Source organism: Crinia signifera, chromosome 7 (assembly GCF_055691185.1).
Source record: "Crinia signifera chromosome 7, ASM5569118v1, whole genome shotgun sequence".
Classification (NCBI taxonomy): Eukaryota; Metazoa; Chordata; class Amphibia; order Anura; family Myobatrachidae; genus Crinia; species Crinia signifera.
In genome coordinates, this window is record NC_139223.1 from 83020854 (window position 1) to 83048563 (window position 27710).

General features: G+C 38.0%; 1 protein-coding gene across 10 annotated transcripts in view; it reads right to left on the bottom strand.

The window, feature by feature from the left end:
* The window catches only part of RBFOX1 (RNA binding fox-1 homolog 1), a 665898-nt gene that overhangs the window by 608859 nt on the left and 29329 nt on the right, over nucleotides 1–27710 (bottom strand). The gene's annotated exons all lie outside the window — the stretch shown is intronic.

Below are 27710 nucleotides of genomic sequence, written 5' to 3' on the forward strand. Positions count from 1 at the left end.
GCACCACTGGGTGCATTAACATGCCCACCCCGGTGTCAGAGGTTGACACCCGAGTGGAGGCTGCACACCCTGCAACCAGCTAGTGATGCCCTTGGCTAAACCGGCATTTTGCATTTGGGCATTAAGGAGAGATATATCAAATCTTATGAAGAACGCAAATGAAGGCGTTTCCCAAAGGAACCAATTAAATTTAATTTTATTTATTTAGTACCTTTTATAAAATTTTATTTAGATCCAGTGCATTGCTATATGCAATGCCTACACTTCTTCTCTATTGAAAGTTTGATACTGTAAATCTATTTGCTACTGTAGTAAAAGCATAGTATAATATTGTGGGTAAATATAATGTAAAGAATGATGAAAAAATGATATGCTATCTATGCATTAACTTCTATGAATGGTAAAATAGCCAACTACTTACAGAAACTTATACTAAGCACAATTAAATACAAATGAGATGCAGCTATTACAGTTGGAAATGCTACTTAATTGAATCAATATTCTTACTTATAATGATTTCAGAATGCCAATAAAAACTAATTGTAACTTTAGTCTTCAACTAGGTGGGATCAAAAGGTTGTGTCAGACTAGAATAGAGGAGGAAGCAATAAAGAATGATCAACAAGATTCAGAGATTTACGCAGTTTGCATATTGGCTGCATCTTTGGACACAGCTGCTGTACAAAAATATGCTAATACTATTGGAGGCATCTGATGGCACAAGCTGCTCTCTGTTGGCATTGCAGATCTGAGTGCTGTGTACAAAGATGCAACAACAAATTCCGATCATGAACATTGGTTGCAGCATCAGTATCCAATCTCAATAACACGACAGTTACTCAGAATGGCCACAATATCTCCACTGCCAACAAATCTACATCAGAAGATGCAGACACTGGCCTTGCCACTCCCGCATTTTGATCCTATTACTTCCATCTCCCTTACCTCTAAATGGCTGTAGCATGCCACACAGTACAGATTCTGTGTATGCACACATTAAGAGCCATTGGGAATGTAAGAAAACCATCTGATTTGCGTACATCTCTGAATTAGGTCCTCTGCCTTAGTTAAGATAAGTGAAATGAGAAGGTGTATGAATATTCAAAAGGAACAAAAATAGTATAACATTTCACATTTATGGGTGCATAAAGATATTAATTACTGATACGTTTATGGAAGATAAATATAACTGTAGGTAAATTTAGTATTTTTAATAATCTATTATTTTTTTAAAGATTTTTCCCCATGTATGATGGCGGTTGAAAGTGTAGCTATGTAACCCTGTTATTATCGGCACTGGTATATGTAAGATAGCATGCCGATATTTGTGGGGCATTGTAAGAACGGTCAGTTGCATTGACTGTGCCGTCAACTGCAGCTGCAGGTGTTGTTGTCCAATTGACAGCCATTCTAACCTGGATGCAGTGGTTGCTGGGTCCATGGGAAATCTTGTGTGATTAGTGAGATCTCACACATGCCTAGTCAGCCGGCCAGGGAGAGACAGAGCTCATTGGCACTAGACTGATGTACTGTGAGGGGTCTGGCAGCTATTACTGGTGAGGGAGTTTTCACTTACTGCTTTTTGTTTCCCTCAGTAAAGAAGCTAAGCAGGAAGCATTATACTCTACCAAATATGTACCCCAAAGTACCAACCAATCAGTTTTTAATTGTAATTTTTCAAATACAACCTGTAAAGTGAAAGACAGGCTGGTAATTTATCTATATTCACTTTACCTCTCTCCAAGTTTTGATACATTTACCTATTTATACAGAAGTCATACAAGTTTGACACAAACCTAACAACAACACAACTTAATAGTAGTATAGGGGAGAAGTGCTTCCCCAGGTTCTTGGTGAATCCCTACATAGAATCAGGATGCAATGTTTGTATTATTATTATTGTTGTTATTATTATTATTAACCCCTTACCGACGCAGCATGTTTTTGCCTTCCTGACAGAGGCCTTTTTTTCAAATCTGACAGGTATCACTTAAGTGGGGATAACTTTTTTTTGCTTTTACTTATCCCAGTGATTTTGAGATTGTTTTCCCGTGACACATTGTACTTTAAGTTAGTGATAAATTTTGGTCGATACAGTTTTTTTTTTTTTGTGAAAAATACCAAAATGTCGTAAAAAAAATGAACATTTTGCAATTTGCAAAATGTTACATTTTCTGCTTGTGAGACAAATAATCATACCACTCAAAATAGTTAATAACTAACAAAGACCATATCTATACTTTATTACTACATCATTATTTCAACCTGCTTTTAATTTTTTTGGACACTAGGGGGCAGCAGAGTCAAAATTATGCACATCACACAGTAAACGCTGCTTTTGGCTGTTCACGTTTGAACAGCCAATCGCAGCGATCGCCCATGGCGGGGGGCATCGCTGCCCCCCCTGGGCAATGAGGGAAGATGTCTGCTGTCAGGGACAGCAGACATCGTCCCTCTGTCACTGCGTCCCTAGACGCGGTGACACTTTGAAGTCATGACGTACATTTACGTCATGTGTCGGGAAGTACATCCCGACCATGACGTAAATGTACGTCAAATGTCGGGAAGGGGTTAATAATAATAATAATAATAATAATAATAATAATAATAACAATACTTTTCTGGAATATTTAGATTTCGTTCAAAGCATTTATGGTTTAAATTTAATTTATACAGTATAGTATCACTGGTTTATGTATTGTTATTCAAACAGACCCCTCTGTGATAATTTGTCAGGCAGAGCCAAGCCACAATAATATGAAAGATGTAAAAAGTTATGGCAAACCACTTCTATTTTAAATTAGATTTTTTTAATTAACTACTGAAGATTAATTAAATATTTTGAATACATTGCCACTGTTTAAATTCAGCTGATATTTGCATTCTCTATGAAATTATTAAACTTTTAGCAAATGTTTACTGAAAACATTAAATGTAACGGAATAAGGCAATGTAATTATCAGGCTAATGGGACCTTACGACAGTCTAGGGACAGATTTGTGTACTTTATTTAGGTTGCACAATTTAAAACTCAAGGTCAGTTCCTGAAACAAATACTCCTAGTAATGTATTTTCATTGATAGCCTTTTGATTGCTTGATTTCAATAGGTTTCTTAATAGTGAAGGTCACCAAGAAAGGCAGTGTCAGTGCATTTTTATGCCAGGGCTTTATATGCTTCTGACATCTACACATTTCTACAAGAACACATCAAAAATGTAGTATAGGGAAAATAGATATACTCTGGCAGTAACATTGATAGAATACATAGCTCTCGAGCTGCTTACAGCCTCAAGAGCAACTGACAAGTTTGACAGAGAATATGTGTTGGTAACATTGTTTGATCCATGTTTTAAAGTAGAAATTGAAGCCATCTTTCCAGGAGCTTGAGACACTGATAACTGCTAAGAAGTCATTGTAAACAAATAAATACAGTCCATGTCAACCACCTTATCATGGCTTCTTGCTTCCTTTGTTATGATCTAGCACTACATCTTCTTAAGAAATGGGAATCTCAGTTCTCTATCAATGAAAATGACAACAGTCCACAACATTGGAACAGTGAATGAATTGCACCATAATTATGTTAGGACTGGATGTGAACATACCACAAATCACATCAATGTATAACTGAAAAGAAAACAGCATGTGTAGTATGGCTTACCTAGTAATAATGACACTGGATAATTGAATGCTATTTCTGAGCATAGGAACGGCTCAAAGAAAATGACTAGTCAGTTGAAATGGCAAATGAAGAAGAGATGAAACAGGCAGGAATTACAAAAGCTATCTGAGCTAAACACATTGGCAGTATACAAAAGCATACAGTATTTGGCCCTTCGATTTGTATCTTCTTTGGTTTCATCCACTAAATCAATGTTTCTATGAGAAGGAATATATACTTGATTTTCTAGTTTTTGACATTTGCTTAACTAATACCATATTTATAAGAAACAGTAAAATATATTTTGAAAAAAAAAATATTCTGAAAGTATTAATATGTCAATATACATGATCAATTTGTTGGCCTATAAGGATGGACCAAAAATACAAGCAATCACTATTTATGGGCTTCAACATTGATGACCCTTATGCCAGCCAGCATCTGCTGGCTGCATTAATTGAGCCCCATGTGTTCCAATTGTTTGGCCCAACTACAGAAAAGCTACATCTGTTCAAATAAATTATAGATGCAGTTGACCAGATCATAGTATGAGTGGGCAATTTAAAGCACCATTAAAATAATGCAGCGTTCAGCAACTACAGTATATTCCTGTGCTGGACCTGTAACTACAATGGCACAGCAGTATTATATAGCATATCTGTTAAGCATGTCCATATACAGTTTTTAGGCTAACTCGCTTTCCATTGTGGTTGTGATGATGGAAGGCCAAGTACACGCACATAGTTTATAACAACCTCATTTGTGACAAACTCCATGATTTCAGAAAAGAAGCCCAAGATTTAGAAAACCTGCACAACATGTTTAGTTTGAATTAATGAATGAATGCAGAATACATTTTAGTCTTCTTGAGAAAAACTGAAAAGTTAATATAGATAGAGTGGGATGTACTAAGCATTGTATTCATGATGCAGTATATCCTGCCATTTGCTGCCTACATACTAATTGCATATGTTCTTACATATGCAATTAGTATAACAAAGGAAAGCTCTTCCTTTGCGAACACAGAACTTCTGGGCTTCAGTGCTAGTTCTCCCTCTGTGCACGTGCAGAATGACACTGTGGTCTCAGTGTTTGCAGGGAGATCCCAGACATGTGATGCTAATACCCTACCAGAAAATGGTATCTGTTGATCACAGTAGTGTCACAAGCTGGGTGCAGGGGATGTGCAGCAATGAGTCACGCACAAAAGTGGTGACACCAAAATGCAGGAACAGGAGTTGGGTGCTGCAGTGTGATACTCTCCTGCAGCACTTGGCTACTATAAAAAATGAAGAGCCCCATATCCAGGGGCAGCCGGCATTTCTTTGGATCCAGGACATGCCCAAGAGTGATGGGGCAGGGATCAGTATAAGGCCACACATCTTTTTTGGATGGCTGTACCTCTGGTGCTGGGAGGGCTTATAATGCAGAGTGTGCACTTGGTGTCATCACACCCGATGATGCTTTTGGTGTATCCAACTTTGACCTGCAATTGCATCTGATGTTGAATGGCTGGCAATGGCAATGGCTGACAAAACATGCTCAAAATCTACCGACAGTTCATGTATTCAATGCCACCTAGCTGGTACACAAATGTAGTCATTACTAACGGTCACATTTTCAAATGTGGTGCATTCATTCCTAATTGTCACATTATACACATTCACAGGTGGCTTGAAAAACATGTACTGTTGGTAGATCTCAGGAACTGATTGGTCCCACCCTGGTATAGAGAAAGGGTTAGGCAGAACATTAAATATGGAGCATTCATAATAATAATAATAAACACAAATCGGAATAAACCTGTTTGCATACAAATCCAAATACTGCAGTCTACTGCATTGTACATACATCTGCATAGAGTTCATGTGACATGTCCTTATAGGATCAGTCATCACTTTTTAATGTCCTGTTTCAGCTTAATTCTGTTGTTCAAAAAAATATACACCTATCACACAGGGCTTCAGAAAAATCTATAGATGTAGCCACGATTATGATAATGTGTGTATATTGCTAGAGGTGCTACCTTTTCTTCTACCCCATAATACTATGGTAATGTAAACATGTAAAGAGGGACAGACCTCAGCTAGTTCCCACAGGCCAAACCTTTGTCATCCATCTGACATCCAAAGAACTTATTCTTTTAAACGTGAAATACACTAGGAAGGAAAATTACACAAGCTTCCAAATATACATTATAATACAGAAGAACCTTTCCCGAAGAGCTTGCAGTCTAGAATGAACAGGGAGAAATAAAACAGAAGGATTGAAGAGTGAGAGAGAGAGACACCGAGAGAAATAGAGAGAGAGAGAGTGTTTGGAAGGGTGTATTGTGTGAAGGCGCAGTAATTGAATTGACCCAACAAGATTGGTGTCAATGATGCTGGAGTGTAAGAAAGTATAGTCCGGGAATAGAAATAGCTTTCTAAATTGAGGAGCAGCGCACAGCATAAAAGTGACCAGGAGAAATACTTAAACAAGTTTAAAAAATGTTTTGTGGTTTATGTTGTAAACTGTTTCATTTTTCTTTTTTGTTCCAGTGACAACACTGATGACATTGCATTATTGATAACTAAGGAGTCACACTCTCTACTTGCAGGGAATAAAAGATGTGGCTGTTTTTGTGTTTGTTTTTTCCATCTTAGAATTCCAAGCCGAAATTCAATACTGTTCATTTTTTAGGATTAAAATGAAAAGAATCATGAAGCTAAATATATTTAATAACTGTTAGATAATTTAATTTCTACCTTCCCAAAAGCCTACCCAACAGTAATGTTTGAATAAAGAATTGTATGACTCATGCACCTAACACTGCCTGCTGTAATTGTTGACAGTAATAGGAGTTCTGCATGTTCTGTTGTTTTCTATAGCCAATATCAGCGAACTGGACATGTAATATATAAAGGTAATATGGTTGGTCCTCAAATTGTATCTTCACACAGAACAACTTAAAACATTTCTAATGACAGCACATAGGAACGATAGCTATATTAATAAATATATAATGTGGTTATAACAGTGTAAAAATGTAAAATGATTCTAAATAAGTCAGTTAGGGATAGATAACAATTAATTATTAAGTGACCTACATATGTGTTCTCATATACTTTAGCATTTGAGTGCATGTCACATGGCATCACATGGCATCACATGCGCTCCTCCACAGGTGCCGATTTCAAGTCAGTGATGCAAATAAGAAAAAGTCACAATCTCCAGGATACAACAAATGGATCTACGTGGCATGATTTGAGGATACAGTAGGTAGGTGTATGTGGACATTTTTGTTCATCTAGAGCATGGGTCCTCAAACTGCGGCCCTCCAGATGTTGTGAAACTACAAATCCCAGCATGCCTTGCCACAGTTTTAACACTCCCTTATAGCAAAACTGTGGAAAGGCATGCTGGGATTTGTAGTTTTACAACATCTGGAGGGCCGCAGTTTGAGGACCCATGATCTAGAGCACTGGTTCCTAACCCTGGTCCTCAAGTACCCGCAACAGTGCACACTTTCCAGGTCTCCACACAGCATCACAAGTGAAATAAGTATCTCCACCTGTGGATCTTTTACAATGTGCCTGAATAATGAGTGCACCTGTGCACCTGCCGGGTGACCTGGAAAACATGAACTGTTGGGTTTACTTGAGGACTAGGGTTGGGAAACACTGCTCTAGAGTGTAAGTGCTCAGACATAAAGCTCTTTTTACTATTTCTCTCATGTCTGAACCTGCTTTGCTTGCTTCAGTTTTTTGTTTTTAGTATGCATGATTTGGAACTTGTATGATTTGTTATTCCCACTTTCCAACACTGCAGAGTTTACAAAAGAAGCAATGCTGATGGTTATGGTGATGATGATGATGATGATGATGATGATGATTTAGCATCAATCCTTCAATGCAAATATTAAGGACAAACTGCTGTCTAGGCAACAAACTCTCAGCGTGCTCATCTATTTATTATTTTGTTTGTTTATCTTTGCCTACTACAATGCTTCATGATTTGTGGTGCTTTCATACAGTGTAGAACACCTCACTAATTAGTTTTAATGAAAGTTTAATAAAAAAATGTATCTTAAAATAGATTTTTTTTTTAGTGTCAAAATGCCTTTAAGTCTGAAAGTAATGTTCTGGCTTCTGTGGTCCCTATGCACAGCAATGCCAATTTATTCTAAAAAAGCATACTTGCTGATGCAGCAGGTCTTTAAAATTGTCAAAATGACAGATGGTTACTGCAGAAGCAAATATTTTAGTTGGCTTGCTGATCTTAATCGGAAGAGATTGACAAAGTTGTTTTAATCTTTTAATTATAGGATAGCAAATTTTATGTAAAACAAGAACTATTGCTCACAATAGTCCTAGACATAAATTAAAAGGACTTTTTGGGATATTGCCAAAACATATGTAAGTAAAACTGAAATAAACATTCCACTACCAGCCTGTTGGGAGTGAACTAGGCATCAGAAAAAGTTACTACAGATTTATAAATCTCCTGCACTGAATACTTACAGGAACATACAGAAATGCAGCCTACTGGAGATTGTAGAATGCTAACAAATTATATAAAGAGCTAGCATTACGTCATTTTCTGTCCACTTTATGTAGGCCATAAACAATGCAATTTGGCAGTTGATATTGAGCAATTGGCCTGATATTGCAGTATATGTGGTGCAAAAATAACTGCTGTCCTTGATAATGATCCAAATGAAATTGATCTGATCATTACTGGACATGTTGGTAAATGCGGAAAAAAGAGGACTGTAGATAGTCGCTATTGACCTTTTTTAAAGTGGGCAAGTCATCCTGGAAGTGATTGTGATATTTGGCATTAAGAGAAGAATGGAAGGGTGCCAAAGATGGATAGAGTGGAAGGCAAGTGTAATTTTGTGTATGACAGGTATTGCAATGGTAATATTTTATGACAACCTGTTACCACACAAGTTAATAATAAATGAAAACGCTGAATGCATCATGTAAAATGCTGCCTACCGGGAGAGGGGGGGGGGGGGGGGGGCTGACATCACCAGATGTCAGCTGCCCACTTTGTTTTCGGAGCAGGTATCTGCTAATTGAAGTCACCAGTAAATGACTTAGAATAGCGAGTGCTACAGACATCAATCAATGTTGGCGACCATCGAATGATTTCGGGCCAGCATGCAAGCCTTCAAATGGATGTTTATGCAAAACATCCATTTACAGTGCTGTGGGGACATTTGGCGTTTAGCAGGGGCGGGCATTCGCATGCCCATTGGGCGGTGTGGCATGGTTTGCAAAGCAGCGAACTACCGCTGCTTTGCAAGCCAACCAGAATCAGGCCCTAAATTACACAGCTACTATAACTGAATTTTCCCCTATTTTTTATATTTTTCTGTATTCGTCACCATTTCCCAAACATTGTACAGTAAAGGAGCGTGTTCAAGATATGCATAATCTAATTGGAAAATGAGTTTTGTGAAGATACCACAGCACAGTTAATGTAACGGTTACCACACTACTCTCTCAGCACTGCGGTCTTATTTTTCATTTATTCTCAAGGCTCTAACCGTGCATGTTCTCCAGGTCACATGGCAGGTGCACTCATTATTCACTGACACATTTTAAAAGATCACAGGTGGAGCTAATTATTTCACTTGTGTTCATTCTGTGTGGAGACCTGAAAAACGTGAACTGTTGGGGGTACTTGAGGACCAAGTTTGAGAACCACTGCTCTAACTCTATGAGGTTTTCATATGCAACCTGTATAAGCATGAGTTTCCTCCAGGTACTCCAGTTTCCTCCCACAATCCCAAAAAATTGAGGTTGGTCAATTGGATTCTCACCAAAAAATATCCATACTACTATTGTGTTTGTACAAGTGTTCGGTTACATGTAATAAAAGCTCCATTTGGGTAGGGACTGATTTGAATTTACAACTATTGGAAATAGTGTGAGGAAACCGGACTACCCGGAGCAAATACACGCAAGTACGGGGAGAATGTACTAACTCTGCATAGTTAGGGCCATAGTGGGAATCAAACCCATGACCTCAGTGCTGTGAGGCAGTAATGCTAACCATTACACCATCCATACTGAACTTGCATGCAGCCTGCATGCAAATGTAAACAAGTTATACCACATTCAAATCCATGCTTTATAGTACTCATCCAGAAATGTTTTATACAATTATTGTCGTTATGCACAGCTTTATCATTTTCGGAAATAAGGCATGAGTACAAAATAGCAGAAGGCCATATTGCATCACAAACTAGATTTTCTACTCACTGTTTAGATTCACATCAGAGAAACTAGTGTTCACAGCTGCTCCCTAAATCTGCATAGTAATTGAGAACAAATCTCTGCACACAAAGCATTTACTGACATGTGATGTCCCATTGAGAAAAGTGAAAGACCACAGACCTTAACAAAAAGAAACTGCACAAAAATATTCAATTTGTTTCATATCGCTGCATTTTAGAATGAGTGGAGAAATTGTTAAAAATTTAAAGTACAGTTAAAGTAAAATGTGTAGAATTAGTTAAGCAAATTTTTGTGCAAAATGTTGATGTTTCAAAACAGCCTACATCAGCAAACTGAAACGTGATCCTTGGTAAATTACACCTGTAAAGCAGGAGAAAGTACAATAATAATTGGAATTCCAGTAAAAGTAATACCATGTAACACACATATGAATCCATCTGATATTGCTTAGTACGCTAAATTTACTAAAGCTTCTAAAATAAAATGAGGTGACAGGTGGAGCAGCTCTCATTAGAACTGCTCCTGGTGATCAAATTGAGCAGGCCCAAATATTGAAAAAAATATCCGTACACAGATGTCTTTGAGTTGCTGCAGTTTGTTTGGGAGGAAGCCAGCATTTAGGGGTGGAAACATGCATTTTTCGAGAAAACACAGTCATGCCCAGGTGTCTTCAAGGTGGGTCTCTGATGTCAATGATGACCACTTCCAGCCATATTAGTGGAAGCCCTAGACTGGCGCAGATGGAAATAACTGTTAGACTCTTTTAGCAAATGGATCACTATTTGCAATGCATTCGCAGTGTGGCACCGGGGTGTCTTTTCTTTCTGTCTGGGTAATGGCATTCTGCTCTTAATACACTGCAAATTATCTGATTAGTGATCCATGCTGAATTAAGCCCTATATACTGTATATGAATTTCAATACGTAGTCTGATAAGAGGGACATGTATGAACTATATATTGCGATCATATTACCCTGCATTTGACTGAAAATCAACATTTTAATTCTCTGATATGCAGGAATTCCCAGTGGTGCTCCCAGTTCTGATGGAGGGGTCCAGTAGGGCCCCCATTACCTGGTAGTAGAAGCTGGAGCAACTGTTCTCAACCCAACACATGCTGCTGTGTGCAGGACTGCAGTGAGGCCAGGGAGGTGCTTAAATTGCTGTTTTGTTCTGTATTTTATTCTAAGACTACATGGCCACGCCTCCCATGATTAGGCCACATCCCCTGAAATGGACTGGGCCCCAAACAGGCACTCTACTGCCTTGGAACTGTACACTTCCCATAACTTGATGTATGCAGCCACAACACAGCCCCCAGATAAACTATGTGGACTGCTGTGCCATGGGATATCAGAAGATATTCCTGATATCTGCTGCAGACTGGATTTAAATGTGATGTTGCACACTTTTGAAAATGCTGATTTTTAGAGAATTTACCACAATTTGATCTGTGACACATCCAACCAGAATTGTTTTTAGTTTTGAACAATAATCTGTTTTTCCTACATAATTTAACATTTCCAACTTTTAGCAGATATTTATACTAACGAGTGATTTACAGTAAGAATAATAGCAATGCATATATGCATAAGGATATTAGATATACAATAATAAAAACAAGCAAATACACTTTGCAATTTTAAAATTATAAATAAATAATACAGCAGCAGCAAATATCATTAAAAGTTTTCCAATAACTTGCTGCAGCAAGTTTCCACTTTCATCCTCCTGCTATTCTGTATTACATGTTATGTTCCTATTCTGTGCATTATAATCACAATTTACAGTACATAGTGCATCGTCTACTGTACATATTTACACATATTTAAATATGTTAGTCTTTTTTATTTTATTTAAGAGGTGCCCCTAGTTCTAATCTATCCACCCTACTAATGCTTGCAGATTTGGCATTTTGTAATGACAGCAACATCCCTACAAATCAATAGTTATTTAATTCACAACAAGCTCTCAAGTCCATTAAACTTGATTACATTCACCCATTTCAGTTGGGTGCAGTTATTTTTCCTACACCGGCACTTAATCTATAACAGGAACTTATGAGAACTTTCAAAAGCAATTTCAGCATCAATCAGCATATAGTGAAAGGCACAATTTGCTTGTAATTATTTATTGGACTGGATGGCAATGGGCTTGACTGAACTCCGGTATCCGACCTTCACTCTTACAAAGGGAAAAAAACAAAACAAATGTGAAGGCCAGATTGTTTTTTTTTCCAATATTTATACTTTTTTTATTTTCAAAAGTTACTTTTATTATTATTATTATTATTATTATTATTATTATTATTATTATTATTATTATTATTAGTAGTAGTAGTAGTAGTAGTAGTAGTAGTAGTAGCAGTAGTAGTAGTAGTAGTAGCAGCAGTAGTAGTAGTAGTAGTAATATTACCACCATATTTCTCACAATGATATAAAATGGTTTATATTACACTTTTATATTACACTATATATTTTGAATTGATAAGTTATTCAGTACAGGATATTTTTGTTTAAGTGTCAAACATGGAACAGAACAATGAAGATGATTTAACATTGGTTTTAACTTTACACTACCAACTATTTACATAGTAGGTGAGGCAAAATAAAGACTTGCGTCCATCTTGTTCAACCTATGTTTATAATAGTTTATCCCTTGTTGTATAGTATGTTCCGATGTTTTAAGACAGATTATGTTACTTATTCGTACCCGTGGATGTTTTTAACCAATAAATATTTTGGGAGTTATATTATAGACTAACCCTTTGGTTCCCAAATGTTCTTGAATCATGGTGCCCTACTTTTTTACTGCATTCCTTGGATAAACGTTTTGTATTGAGAGGCTTGAAAAAGTAAATAGTGCCTACTTGTCAAGTTCAGTTATGTGATAATGGGGTTGGGATCATTTGGTCTACAGCATGATGGTCGACAGTCATTAGGTCGACATGGGAAAAGGTCCGCATTGTTCTAGGTCGACAGGTCGTTAGTTCGACAATGTCTTTGTCGACAGTCAAAAGGTCGACATGGGTTTTTTCACTGTTTTTTACCTGAATGTCAACACAGTTGACATGGACACAGTTTCAAGTGCACCGCATCCCCTCGCATCACTTGCTGCACTCGCAATGCATCGGGCACACTATTTTATTCTAACACCATGCCCTAGTGGATGGTAGGGCATGAAATACCACCTGTCGGCACATGTCAGCTCAAAAAACAGTGAAAAACTCCATGTCGAACTTTTGACTGTCAACCTAGACATTGTAGACTTATGACCTGTCGAACTAATGACCTGTCGAACTAATGACCTTTCAACCTAGAACCATGTCGACCTTTTTCTATGTCGACCTAGACCCATGTCGACCTTTTCCCATGTCTAATGGTGTTGACCTAATGACTGTCAACCATCATGCTGTAGACCAAATGACTGCATCCCGTGATAATGTACAGTTATGCTTCTGATTGCCATCATATTTTGTGACTTTGTAACATTTTGACCATAAATAATTTGGTCCAGGACAACCAACCCAAGGCACACAAGAGTGTTGCAGTTCTGGAACCACTGGACTAGCCATTATTAAGCTTTGAAGAAATCAAGCTTTGGAACACCACAAACTAGACAAAATTGCAACAAAACATCTACTGTATGTTATATCTTAATTAATAGGAACATAACAGTATTAAGAATTAATATTCATATGTTCTACACTTGATTTAGCCATTACACCAAAAAAAGTATATGGTAAATGTGGCATAATCATTGTTTAATTGTAAAACCATACATTTTGAATGGTAATGAGAACACATACTATTGCATGAAAGTACTTATATAGTATAGTCATTTTAAAATGGTAAAATAATGCCTTGGGTTTCCAGTAAGCATTGAATTAATGAAAAGTTAATTATATGACATTTTGACCCATATCTAACTTCATGTGGTGGAAACTGTAAATCTATGCATACCTATCATTTTTAAAAGAATAAGATTTCAGGATCATTTACTTCCTACACTTTGTAATTGGAAAAAGGTCATTTCCATGGTACTGCCCCCGTACTGATTCATTTAGTCATGCTACAGATCCAGAACAAACATCAGCCACTGAAATTCTAGGCTTTCTGAAAAGTCAGTTTTCCTTGAGGTGAAGATGATATTATGCTATTATGGAGGAAATTATTCAAATGCCTTTGTAATTATATGTTTCTGCTGAGAGGAACCTTAAAAGCTATTTAATTTCTTATATAAAGCTAATGTCTGGACATCTTATGAGGTACAATATTAGATGAACAATATTGTGGGCTGGGTATATATTCATTTTGCTATTAAAATGTTTAAAACATATTACTTTTCCATGAAGGTTAGCATCATCATAGCCAATATTGTACATTTATCTATTGTATCAAATTCGCAGGCGGACCGGCACTCCCATTGCCGTGGGGTATCAGCAGCCGATGCCCTCGCAGCTTGGAAGGAAGCAGGTATACTGTATATCGTGGTAAGCGCGGAACTCGCGCTAACCACGGTATATATTGTATCAAATTTATAACACAGGTTTAGTTAAAACAACATTTTCTTGCGTATTATTTATAAATGATACATGGGATAAAGCACTCACTCCTGCAATTTATATGGATACTAGAAGTCATCACCATATACAATAAATGCACAAGGCTGTAGACCTAGTGTCTATTGAACAGGTTTAAAATACACCAGGTGACTTCACATAGCTATAATAGTTTACAGTAATGGAACATAATCAATTATATCATAAACCAATGTTTATTTAAATATGTACATGACTTTATACATATTATCATGTTCGCATAATAATAATAATACTAATAATTACATATTATTATTGTTATTATTATAAATCTTATGCTGCAGATAATAGCACAGTAATCAGCTAAAATGCTTTATGATCAGTTGTGAGCATGCTGACTCCTTTAGAAGTGTGGAATGGATAGAAAATCCTCTTCTCTGCCCTGTGGTCAACCTTGCAAAGTGATGTTATGAATTTTAAACAGTAGCCAGATCAATACAAGCAAATATAGCTCAACTACACCATTTATTCAGCCATGAGAGATGTCAATATACAGATTAGGGTGATCCATCTTTTTGATTTCCTACTGTCTTCTCAGTGACTACATGAGAGCTTTTGCCTGTATTAAAAGTGTTTGCTTTCTCAACCATAAAAATTCCAATTATTACACTAAGTGCACTAGAGTTAAGCTGCTTGTTGGAAGCGGCCTTGCATTACCTGAACAACTCCTGTGAAGTATGGATCTGCAGACAGAATCATGGATGGTCCATAGGGATGCAGCAAAACTCCTTGAGATGACAGCATGATTTGAGTTATTGCACCAGTCCCACTATAGCTAAACACATCAGTGTAAAGTCAAGGAAACATCAAAACAATCCTTCCAAACTTCCCTGCTCTAAAAAAGATTGGCTCTGGCAGGACAGAGTCATCAGCAGTTGTATCAACCGATTAACATCAGCTGGCCTTATTACTAAGCATTGTCTTACAAGACAGTTTGGTACAACAGTTGCAAGTTAGAGGATTTAAAAGAAAACCTTATCTTTCTGTCTGACTTCACTAAAATTGCTGCATCGTTTTAGACAGTTGTAAACCAAAAGAGAACAGACAGTGTGAACATTCGTTACTGTTATGTCTACACAGTTTGGCAAAATGATAAGTGTGATAATTGACATTAAGATTATTTTTTCTTACAAGATAATTGTAGGAAATATATTTATTTTTCAAATAATAATTTTATAGTTTTAAAAACAATGCTTTGGTTTGTACAAAAAATGTAAAATGCAAAAATAGCAAAAAAAAATCACTACAAGTTGTAATCAGAATCGATTTACCTTAATGGAGCCTACACACTTCGAGATTTACTGAGCATTCGGAGAAATGCTAGATCGCTCAGTACACGTGCTGAGCAATCTGTCAGGGCCAGTGTTCTCCGGTGCAAACATTAGCCCAGCCCGGCAATTTAGTAGATTTATCCAGCATGCTGGATCTTAATCTCCAGGCGATAACCTAGGCCCTTATTCTGGTTCGGACGGTACGGCCCGCGTGCGGCCGTACCGCCGATGTTTTTATTCTGCACATGCGCAGAGGTCAATCTGCGCATGTGCAGCCCCCTTCGCCGCAGACGTATTTCGTCCGCCGCAAAGGGGGCGTATAGGGGCGTGAGGGGCTTCAGACCCTCATTTCCCTATGTGTACGCCCCGCGTTTCATGGGCGTTCCCATGCAAACGCGGGGCGTATGCATGGTAATGAGGGTATGACGCAACTCATGGGGGCGGAAAGCTGACGTCGCCGGATGTCAGCTCTCAGCCCCCATACAAGCTAGCACACGGACGATTGTCCGTGTGGTCTCAGCTTGCGGGAGCTGCTGGGGCGTGCGGACCTGCCTTCGATGGTCGACGACCATCGAATGCAGGGGGCAGCTCCCACCATGGTGGAGGCGTACGCCTCCACCATTTTTATGCGGATCGCCAGCCGTCCGTGTACGGACGGCCGTGGCGATCCGTCTCGTGGGCGGGGATTGGTTTGTGCGGCCGGAGCACCGTGTGCGGCTCCGGCCGCACCAACCAGAATAAGGGCCCTAGCTTGGGGTCTGCACATTAATATCGCTATGGTCCCTACACACAGAGAGATGTAGAGGCATTTTCTAAGTGTTCTAGTGAGATCGCTTAAAAAATGCCCTGAAATCGCCCTGTAGGCCCTTTAACACCAACATTTATAGTTTCGGAAGCAAACTTTGAAATGCAAAACTAGAATCAGGAGATCTCTTAAATTTTACAGCTTAATGATGCATAGAAGTGAACAAGCAGATCGGAATGAATGATAAATAATGCTGGCTAATATTGTTGTGCAGGATGTTGCATGTTAGATGCTGGAGAAATACTTAACCCCCATTCCAAAATATGTCCATGATTGGCAATTTGCATATTTTTAATATACTTTTTTTGTTTAATACTTTCTAATTTTTCCAGTTACACCTTTAGTACAACTTCTGTTATGTATTTAAATTTATGTTTGATTGCATTAATGCAGCCCAATGCAGATAGTGAAATGCGTTGGTGTTATCGATTGTAGCTAATTTTTAAACTCTCTCCTCTTAGATGTTTCATGTGCCTGTTGTCTCTGTATAGTACATGTAGATGAACCTCAGTTATCTCATGTTGTGGCGATTTCTGATGATTTTATCTTTTTCGGGTGTTTTTTACTTTTTTGTATTAAGCCTTAATAAAGTGAAATGTATTACACCATGTAAGTACTTCATTTATTTGATTTTGTTGTTGTTTGATACTACTGTTGCTAGAAATAATACTTTTTAGCTATGTCTCTATATTTAATAAGATACGTTACAAAAAAAATATGAAATATCCACTGTATGCTGACTTTAGATTTACTGTAGTATGTTATGTATTACCATGTTATATCTGTCTGTATTCATTATTTTTTGTATTAGATCTTGGTGACCTACAGGAAAGTAGATAGTCAGTAATTTCTCTGCTAAGTTGCTGGAGAAGCATGAAAAATATGCCAATGGTTAATGTCACATTTGACAAATATCCAGTAATTGACTCTCATGTATGACACTTAAGCTTCCAGATAGGTTAAAAGTCACCCACAGCAGCTGCATAGTGGCCCATGTCATGAATAGCCTTATACCATTTTTATTTTTTGAGTTGATAACCTAACATTTTGATGCTTTCCATCCACTCCTGGAATTGAGCAAAGCCTTTAATATTAAATATATGTCATGTGACTGCATTGTGTTGGTATAACCTAATAGTTATGCCAGCCCACGTGCTACTAATGAGCATTGCATTAAAGTCTCCAGCAGCAAAACAGTTTAATGGTAAGAATAATCTTCTGAAAGACTGAAACTGATTAGCCATTAGTAGCAAAAAGATGAGGTTGTCGGCTTTAATGCTAATTTACCAGGCATGGTTTAATGACTTTGTAAGTAAGGTAAAACTCTATGAGGCTTAGTTTTTCCATTTACTTCTCCAACCTCAACAGGAAGCAGAAAGAACATGGTTACTTTGAAGTTTTAAAGTTTGCTGTTTTTAATGCATAGGTATAAACGTGGGGCATTTTTCACTGCTAGATATTTTTTAAATAATAATAATATACTCTAAAAAGAACTACTGGAAGCAAACCGATACAGAGATCATGATGTGGTAGACCCTCTATGTGCAGTCTCCATAGTGTACATATTCCTATAAAGGAAAAAGTGTGACAACAATCTAGAGTATTATTCACTAACATTGCTCAAAGGATGGAATTTGCACTTAAATTATAGGAAAACATTCAGCAATTAGTTTGTATCGGTCTAGTGGAAGTTTAAGATTTAGTGAAGGTGACAGATCAAAGAAGAAACAGGAACATCTCATGATTCTCCATGGAGGAAATAAGAGGCAATATTCCTTGTAATATATATAAAAAGACACATAAAGGAAAACAGTGGGTGGAGATGGGAGACATAAATAAAACAGTAAATGGTAATTTTACGAGACTTCACCCAACCCCACACATGATTATATTTTTCCCTTTGGTTGAAGTCACTATTTAAGTGCCAATCATTCCTTCAAACCCTTAAAAGTGAGACAGTGACAGTCACACGATAACTCTGAGCAGGAAGACACCGCTGGAGCCACTACAGCTGAGAGGAGAAGGTAGGTCACCACTGGAACATCTGGACAAAATGTTGACGCTCCACCATGGCAAAATTTCATCATTGCTTACATTGTGAATGTTGATATTATGTCCATGTTGACACTTGTTGACATGATAAATGCCGACATTAGGACTGTCAGCAATTTGTACCCAATCTGTTTTATCTGTATAATGCTTGATGATTGCAGATTCTTACAGTGAAACAGTTGGATTCTACTTCACTCTGTACAAAACAGGTTTTAATTTGTGAAGTTTCGGCAGTAAAAGGGTGCCCTTACCTAATCCCTCTGGGGATTTCACTGTTAGCAAATTTACTACCTAAGGCACATAATATGGTGCTTTGATCCCATAACCTGCTGCAAGCAAACAACATGAGCATATTCAATGAAATTGATTTTTCGCATTGTAAACCACAATACGATTGGGACTCATTGTTTAGCAGATTTGTTACACTTTTCTTAATAATTGTTAGTGCCTGTGCAATCTGCCCAACTGTTTTGTTTTTATTTATATTTATTTTAGAACCATTGTATCCCGTCACCATCTAGCTCTATTTCTCTTGCTTACGGTTGTTAGGTAGGAGGCCCCTTTTAACCCAGGCACCCCTATACTTACTACACGTGGAGAGCGTTATTATGCTTGGAACTGTTCCACGGTTTGCTTTATATTAAGAGGCTTGCCTGAAGCAACCCATTCTACGCTGCTCTCCTCAACTGGAGGCAATGTTTGATTTTATGTTTCCTTGTGTGAAACCATCTCTGTGTGCATTTCTGATATCTGTGCCCAATATGTCAGTGGATATCCACTCTGAAATTGATGTATAAAAATCATTCAACCTGTTTACTCAGCAAATGCCTATGATATTTATGCTGTATTTATTAGTGTGTTGTGTTTTAGTGTGTTTTTACAATCTAGTCATATTTAAGCTGTTATGGGTTTCATTAAATGAAACTATTACATCATTTGACAAAGCAAGGAACAAGAAATCTTGTCAATCATGTTTTTGTTTTTTAGAAATGCAATGATTATTATCTTCTTAAGCGCTACCTATAACAATACAAATTTCATATATGCTTTAACACAACCTTTGGCAATGTTGAACATGTTTTCACTTTATGTACAATGTAAGCAATTTGCATAAATGCTGCATGAACGGTGGTTATTTCACTTTCAGAAAACTAATTGCTGAACCAGTATGTTGGCAAGCTTAGCAGACTTTCATTTCTTGTATTACAGAACAACTTTTTCCGTTAACAGTACTATAGTTCTGCAAATGTCCACTCACACTTAAAGTATCTGATTAGTAGTAGTAGAAGTAGTTGATTTATATATAAGGTACCACATAGTGTCCGCAGAGCAGTACATAGCAAAAAAAAATAAAAAAATTACAAGGTAACGTACAGGGTGTGTTGATAAAATACAGTATAAATAGGGGTATAGCTGGTAGAACTAAAATCATCATCAGTTCTGAAGTAGGTGTCAAAATTGTCGAGGAGACTGGAGATGAAGTAGAGGAAGGGAAGAACATGGCAGGAGCACTGGTGAGGTAAAAAGGTAGGGTGAGTACGTAAGGAAGGAGGGCCCTACTCATAAGAGTTAACAGACTAAAAGGAGGTGGGTGGACGAGTGAAAAACAATAGGAACGGATGGGAACAGATGGAGGGGTAGGGTAGGCAGGATAGGAGGAGCGAAAGAGGTTAGGAGGAGGAGGGATAGGCTAGTCGGAAGAAGCGGGTTTTGAGGGAGCACTTGAAAGAGGTAAGGGAATCAGAAAGTCTGATGGGTGGCGGAAGGTTGTTCCAGTGCAGGGGGCAGCACGAGAGAAGTCTTGGATAAGGAAGTGGGAGGAGGTTCAATTAACTATTATCTTAGTTCATTATAGCATATTATCATTATCCTCTACAACACGCACTGTACAATGTAGGAGATGCAATTCAAAATGTACAAGAGTTTACTGCAGTATACAATATGCAGGTTTAAATAATTTACATAAAAAAGGTTATTAGGCCTAATTCAGACCGGTTCGCTTGCAGCCTAGTAAACAAGTCAATGACACCCACCGCACCCCTCCACGTCCACATCCCTTCGCTAGAATGCAAGAATATACCTTCTTGCAGGTGGCCGAAGGGGAGAGAATTAATCCGATGGTTGTCGACCATCAAATGATTTCTCTCCCCTTCGGTAATAAAGGTCAGTCTGAACTGACTTGTATTACCATTGGAGATCGACGAAACAAGGTGGGCGCTGTCATCATCATCTGACCATCTGCATGATGGGCATGATGGTATAATGGTTACCATTACATGAGGTCATGGGTTCAATTCCCACCATGGCTCTAACTGTGTGGAGCTTGTATATTCTCCCTGTACTTGCGTGGGTTTACTCCGGGTACTCCAGTTTCCTCACACAATCCAAAAATATACTGGTAGGTTATTTGGCTCTTAGAAACTGTTAATAAATAAATAAAAATTCCCAGGGGAATGCCCGGTATTTTCATGGGGACACCCATAAAATGCTGGGTGTTCCCCTGATGCCATCCCTTGCCTGTGTGAGTGCCTAGGCAAGTATGATACCAACCAAAGGCGTTCCCACAGAGGGTCTGCACATTGGACTTGGGTCTGAATTCGGACCTACAGTACCATTGGACATGGGTATGAATTCGGACCCAGATGAATGGGTGTGAATCGGCCCCTATATCATTATTGCACAAATATCACTTTTACAAACATGAGAGGCCTCAAACTTTTACATAAGCAATTTCATTTGTTAGTTTTTCCCAATACAAGCATTTTGCATAAGTTGATTGCATCAGTGATTTCTATGGGTATGCATTTCTGCAGAAGGCTGGATCGGATGGCTCAAAATATACATACAGTAACTACACATTTATACCTACATAAAGGAAACAAATGAATGATGATAGCTACAGCCCTTAAGTAGGGCAATACTCTTACAAATGAAAAATGAACTCTCACAACAGGGGCACAAGTATTGTGCAGTTTTGTTTGAGTCTATGATGAAATCCTTGCCTCACGCAGTGTTTGTGCAGAGGCAGCAACATTACAGTGTAAAGTACAGAATGCAGCACTTACTACTTTTGCAGAGAATAAAATACTCTATAATATCTGTAACTGGCCAAGTGGTAAGATATGCAGTGCTACCATCATTGCATAGGTCTGCTTCCAGTAAGTAAAAGAAGACAGTTTATATAATGCTTGCTACTTCAGGGAAGGCCGGGGGGCAGTTGGGGCTGTCAGTCGGTGATGGCGGGGGAGGCGGCGGGGACCACCGGCAGGCTCTGTTGCCATGGGGTGCGCAAGCGTCTTGTGCATGTGTGCCCCTGGCGGTAGCCGGCTGCAGCCGGGGGCTGGCCATAGAATCACCAGCCCCTGCAAGAATGGCAGCGGCTCCATCTGTACACCAGTGGTTTCCAACCTTGGTCCTTAAGTATCCCTAACAGTTCAGGTTTTCCAGGTAACCCAGCCACTGCACTGTGTATCACATTTTAAAAATCCAGAGGTAACCTGGAAAATGTGAACTTTTGGGGATATTTGAGGACCGGGGTTGGGAATCACGACTTACAGATGGAGCTGCACTCATCTGTAGCGCTGGCGCACTGAGATGAACCTTCTCACACAGTCACATGTCTATTGCCGCAAATAGAGCGGGCAAGTGTCTCACAGGCACTCGCACCTCATTCATGCTGGTGCGGTATATTTAATATAAATGTGGGTTTTAAGAAGTTGAGATGTTACCCATAGCAACCAATTAGATTCTAATTATTATCTTCTAGAAGCCGCAAGATAATTAATTAGTAGAATCTGATTCCTGCACTATAGTAAATTCACCCTTTGTCGTACTTTATGTCTGTGGATTTCTTTGATAAATACATGTAGGTTTATACATGCAAGAATGAGTTTAATTGAATATATCACTTTTATTTGCATCTGACAATCTAGTGATTCTTATTAACAACCACTGGCCTTTACCCTAAAATGTAATTCACTGTGTTGTAAGCAGCTCCTGCAATAAAACAGTCAGGAAAATATAGTGTTGGACTGCAGGCCATGAAAATGAATAACCACTATACAAATAATCCAGAGCAGCAATATGGTAGTGTTCATGCATAAGCTACTCTAACTGGAGTTCGCTGCATGTAATATTTACCAATATTTTTTTTAGCTTAATATTATGCAGTAAAGCTAATATTGAATGCTGTAGAACATATTTGTGCACCAGGAGTGCTGAGAGAGGCACATTGTAAATATTACATATTGTAAAACATGCGTTATATACACATTTAATATTCAATTGCAAAACCCATATCCTCAAAGTAAAAAATCAAAACAAAACAAAAAAAAAATTTTGAGTAGCTTTTCTTTTATACTCCATAATTTTCAGCTGCTATCTGTAAATAAAGTATATGCAGCATAATCTGAAATATGAAAGTGGTGAAGTGCATTAATGGGCTCCATAGTTAGGGTCCAGCAATGTCGCTCTAGCCCCCCTGCACTCACCACTATTCTGCTCATTTTCTAGAATTGACACATTGCTGTCTTTTCCAAATCCTGTCCGGTGGGGAATGACGGCTTTGCTGGGTTGCACTCTGGACCCAAAAAGGACCACACTCTCTATAATGATATCACTGTTTACATGAAACATAGAATTTGGTGGCAAATAAGAACCACTTGGCCCATCTAGTCTACCTTAAACATATGTACATGCACACAGTTACAATCAGGGTTCATTTTATGTCAGGTGCTAATTAACTTACTACTTTTTCTGGATTGTGTGAGAAAAATGGAGTACCCTGAGTATCCACACAAGTGTACGGGGAGAATAGACAAACTCCCCACAGCTAGGGCTATCATGGGAATTGATTGAACCAAAGGCCTCAGTGCTGCAAGTCAGTAAAGCAAACCATTAGACCATCCATCTTGGCTGCCTTTGGAATACTCCTACCCAATTATTATTTTAGTTTTGGGTTTTTTTACCCCAACCAGTGGAGCTTCCTCAGTGCCATATCTACATGGTAAGGATTAATAGGAGGGGAACTTTTTCTACTATTGATGCTGCAATGAGTAGGAATTATCACATGTCCGAGCTGTCTGAATGATTGAACTCCTCCATTACCGAAATTATTCACCTTGGTGCAAATCATTACAAAGCTAGGAATTGTCATTCTATTTTGTCTCTGTCTTCTGATTATTTCATTTTTCCATTACAAGAACCCGGTCAGTGAGAAGAGTTGGAACAAGAATAAGAGTGTCCCTGAATAAATGTCAGTAAAAGTTGATCATGCCGAATAGACGTTGCATGTGTAGTTACTGTTAGAATGCTGAATGTCACTGTTACCTTGTTACAGCACATGTTTGAACGCAATTAGTACAGGTATCTCATATTTGATGTGTTAGTATTTCTTCCATAAGTGAACAAAAATACAGAATATTGTTTCATTTTCTGTTGTGATGATGATTGAGATCCATAATTTCTTATGCTATAATCATATCAATTATAAATGTAAAAAATAATTCAATATTATAGTAAAATTGTATTTTATTTTTAACCCATTCAATATTATAGTTAAATTTACTTTTATTTTTAACCCTTATAGCCACATTTTATGTGCATACCAATACCCCCACATGACCACTGTAATAGTTCACAAGCCTTTCTAGACATCATAAATACATTGAAATACAGTAATTTCCAGATTCTATTCAAGGATATATTTGATTTTTGAATGTACATTGCATTACTAACATATAGAATAATAAAAAAAAAATACTAAATATTATATGATAAGCAGAGCTACGACTGAATAATCTATCTGCTGAAATCAAGCCATTTATAGGGTCAGATAAATGCAATTGGTCAGATAAATGTTGGTCTTGTCTAATAATGTGGTCAGGAGATGATTACATTCAACATATGTGCAACTCTAGAAACAGGCCTCCATGACCAATAAATGTGGCTGGCAGATGATTGCATTTGCCAACTGTGTACAGTCACCTTCTAAAGGTGCCCATACACTATGCAGACTTTTCCTGTGGGAAAAGTCACATCCCTTTTCCCATGAGCTGCCCGGGACCACCTGCATGCGATAAGAAGGTGATTTCCGTTCCCTGCCTCCGAGAGTGGGTCCTGCCCGGAGATCTTACATGCAGCATGTATGCTCTCCGGCACCAATCTGATGTGCACGGGACCATGCATCGGAACATACGTCAGACACATGATATTTGGGCCTATTTCACCAAATGTCTTGGCCCGGTCCACTGGAATCGGGTGAAATTGGGCCCAAATTGAATAGTATAATTCGATCTAACTGAACACATAAGCTCTCATGTGGCTTTTTGGCTCAGGTGGCAAATGTTTTAATTTGTCAAGGCTTTTAAAACATGTAGCTAAAAAGCAAAAAGATCATATTAATTAACTACAGAGTCAAGTAGCAGATTGTGCCTACAACTTTAATGTGTTGCTAAATGTCTAAACCATTAATGTCCTTCACAACATTCCCACTTGCCAAAGCTTATGTGCATTCTTCCTGTTTATCATGTGACAGCTAAACCTTATGACTTAACAACTCAGTGATATACATAAACATAGCAGATGGCCAAACACTACAATCAGGCCAGCTCAGGGACAGTCCATACAGTTTCGCCATGCACATACAGTATGGGTAAAATGTGTCAAGCAGTAAAGACCACTGTCCAGACCACTGGAGAAGTTACCCATATCAACCAATCAGTACATTCTATAAAATTATAGGTAGAAGCTAATTGGTTACTTTGGACAACTTCTCCACCAGTCGACTTTTCCACTCTTCACTGCTTGATACATCAGTTGCTATATTACAAAGGAGTTTTGTTCTGCAGACAGATTGTAAATGTACAGTAGTCCAAAATGCTTGATACAATTGATTGATAGAAAGAGATGGAATTTATTTGATATACTGTAGCACTCCAAACTGCACAGAAAGCATAGCCTTTTGGGATTTGTCTTTAGATATTCTAGGCCCATTCAGCCCTCTGTCAACTCATCTAAAACAAATTTTTGACACATATGTACCTGTTAAGGAATTTTGTCTCATGACATGATATGCATTTAACAGAGGTGCGATGAGTAGTGGATGTTTCTGTCAATCCCAAGAAAGATTTAGGGCTGCAGTTGGAGGAAACTATAGGAAAAGGCATAATACGATATGACTAATGTAGGAGGATGAGATGAGAAATCTCAAAAAAAAAAAAAAAAGATTTGTCATATTGTCAGTTATTCTAATGTCTGCTAATTAAAATATTCATTATTTTGTTAACTTTTTTTTTTTTTTACATCGTCACCTGGTTTTAATGTTACTTCAAATTTGACCCAAAATATTATTAGGCTCACGACATCATATTTGTAACAAAAATACATTGCAATGAACTTACGGTAATACATGTATATCCCAATCATACATTGCTGCACTGTTCTGTATTTGAAAGGTTAGCTATAATTGCATATCTTTTGGAAAGGTGCTAGATATTGTTCTGGTTTAAATTACCACCTGTCAGAAGTAGTTGAAAATCTTTTAAAAAGTATAGATTGTAAGGTGACATTTAAAGGGACAACTTTCTAAATTGGTGTCAAACTGCAGTAAGCCCTAACCTGATTGAAAGCTGAGTGGGAGGTTAGCAAGTGTTCTTTCTTTTCTACCACATGAAGCAAAATACCGCCACTGCTTTGAAATAGTGTACGACATTTTTTCTTTCTACGTACACGTTCATAGTGTGCATATATATATATATATATATATATCCGGGGTGATGGTGTGTAAGTGGTTAACACACCGCACGGCACTCCTGGAGTGCCGTGCGGTGTGTTAACCACTTACACACCATCACCCCGGATATTCTATCTTTGCAAAGGCACCCAGGTCCTCTGATTCCAGTGAAGCGAGTGCCGGATCGCCAAATTTGTATATATATATATATATATATATATATATATATATATATATATATATATATATATATATGTACCAGCCCACCCCAGCGCTGCTTATCTATTATATGGAGTGCGATCTTATACTATATATATATATATATATATATATATATATACATACATGTATACATACATGTACATACACACAATGATAGATAGATAGATAGATAGATAGATAGATAGATAGATAGATAGATAGATATGATATGATATGTTGTACACAATTAGCATGTGAAAAAGACAGGCTGTATTTTATATGTCCACTCCTAGCCTAAGCTGGATCTGGCCACACAAAGACGAATATGTGCCAAGCAACAGAATGGCTGTTCAAATTCCCCAAGCCGATGTGTAACCAGACTAGGTGACAGCTGACCATTCATCTTTCAGACCAAAAGCCAGAGGCACCAAGCTTAAAAAAGTGATAAAGCAGAGAGTGATAAACAACCAACCAATCAGTTCCTGTCATGTTAAAGGGTGGGTTTGAAAAATGAGTTACAGTAGGAGCTGATTGGCTGGTTTCTTTATCACTCTCCAATTTGTCACATTTTGAAGTTTAGTGCATCTGGCCCCAAGTGTTTTGAACACTTACAAATCACATTATGTGGGCTTGATTCAGAGATGGATGCATAACATAAAGCAGCTGCATCTTTTGATGCAACTGCTGTGTGAAAAAATGCTCATGTCGCAGGAGGTACATTCCAGATTCTGAATTGGCTGCTGCATTTGAAGACATATCATCAGAATATCTGCAAGAACATCGGTCATCTGAGTATTCATAGTTCCAGTGCCAGTGAAGCTACATCGGAAGACACGACCCATGTTTTGTTAAATGATGCTTATTGCCATTACCCCCCATTGTCCAAATAGGGGCAGACTCATCTGAAATCTCCAGGTGCATCCACTGATGGAGGACCTGATCTGCATGTGTGCAGTATAATCACTGTACTGTATATCAAGCAAACATCGGAGATGAACTATTGGGTTTGCATACATCCCTAAAAAGATGACCATATACAGAAACAGGCCATCAGAGGTTATCATCTTCTGACCACATTTACAAACAGGATCCGGTCGATTAGTAGACACTAGAAATGAGGTTGACAGTCAATATGTTGACCCATACTGGTCGGCAG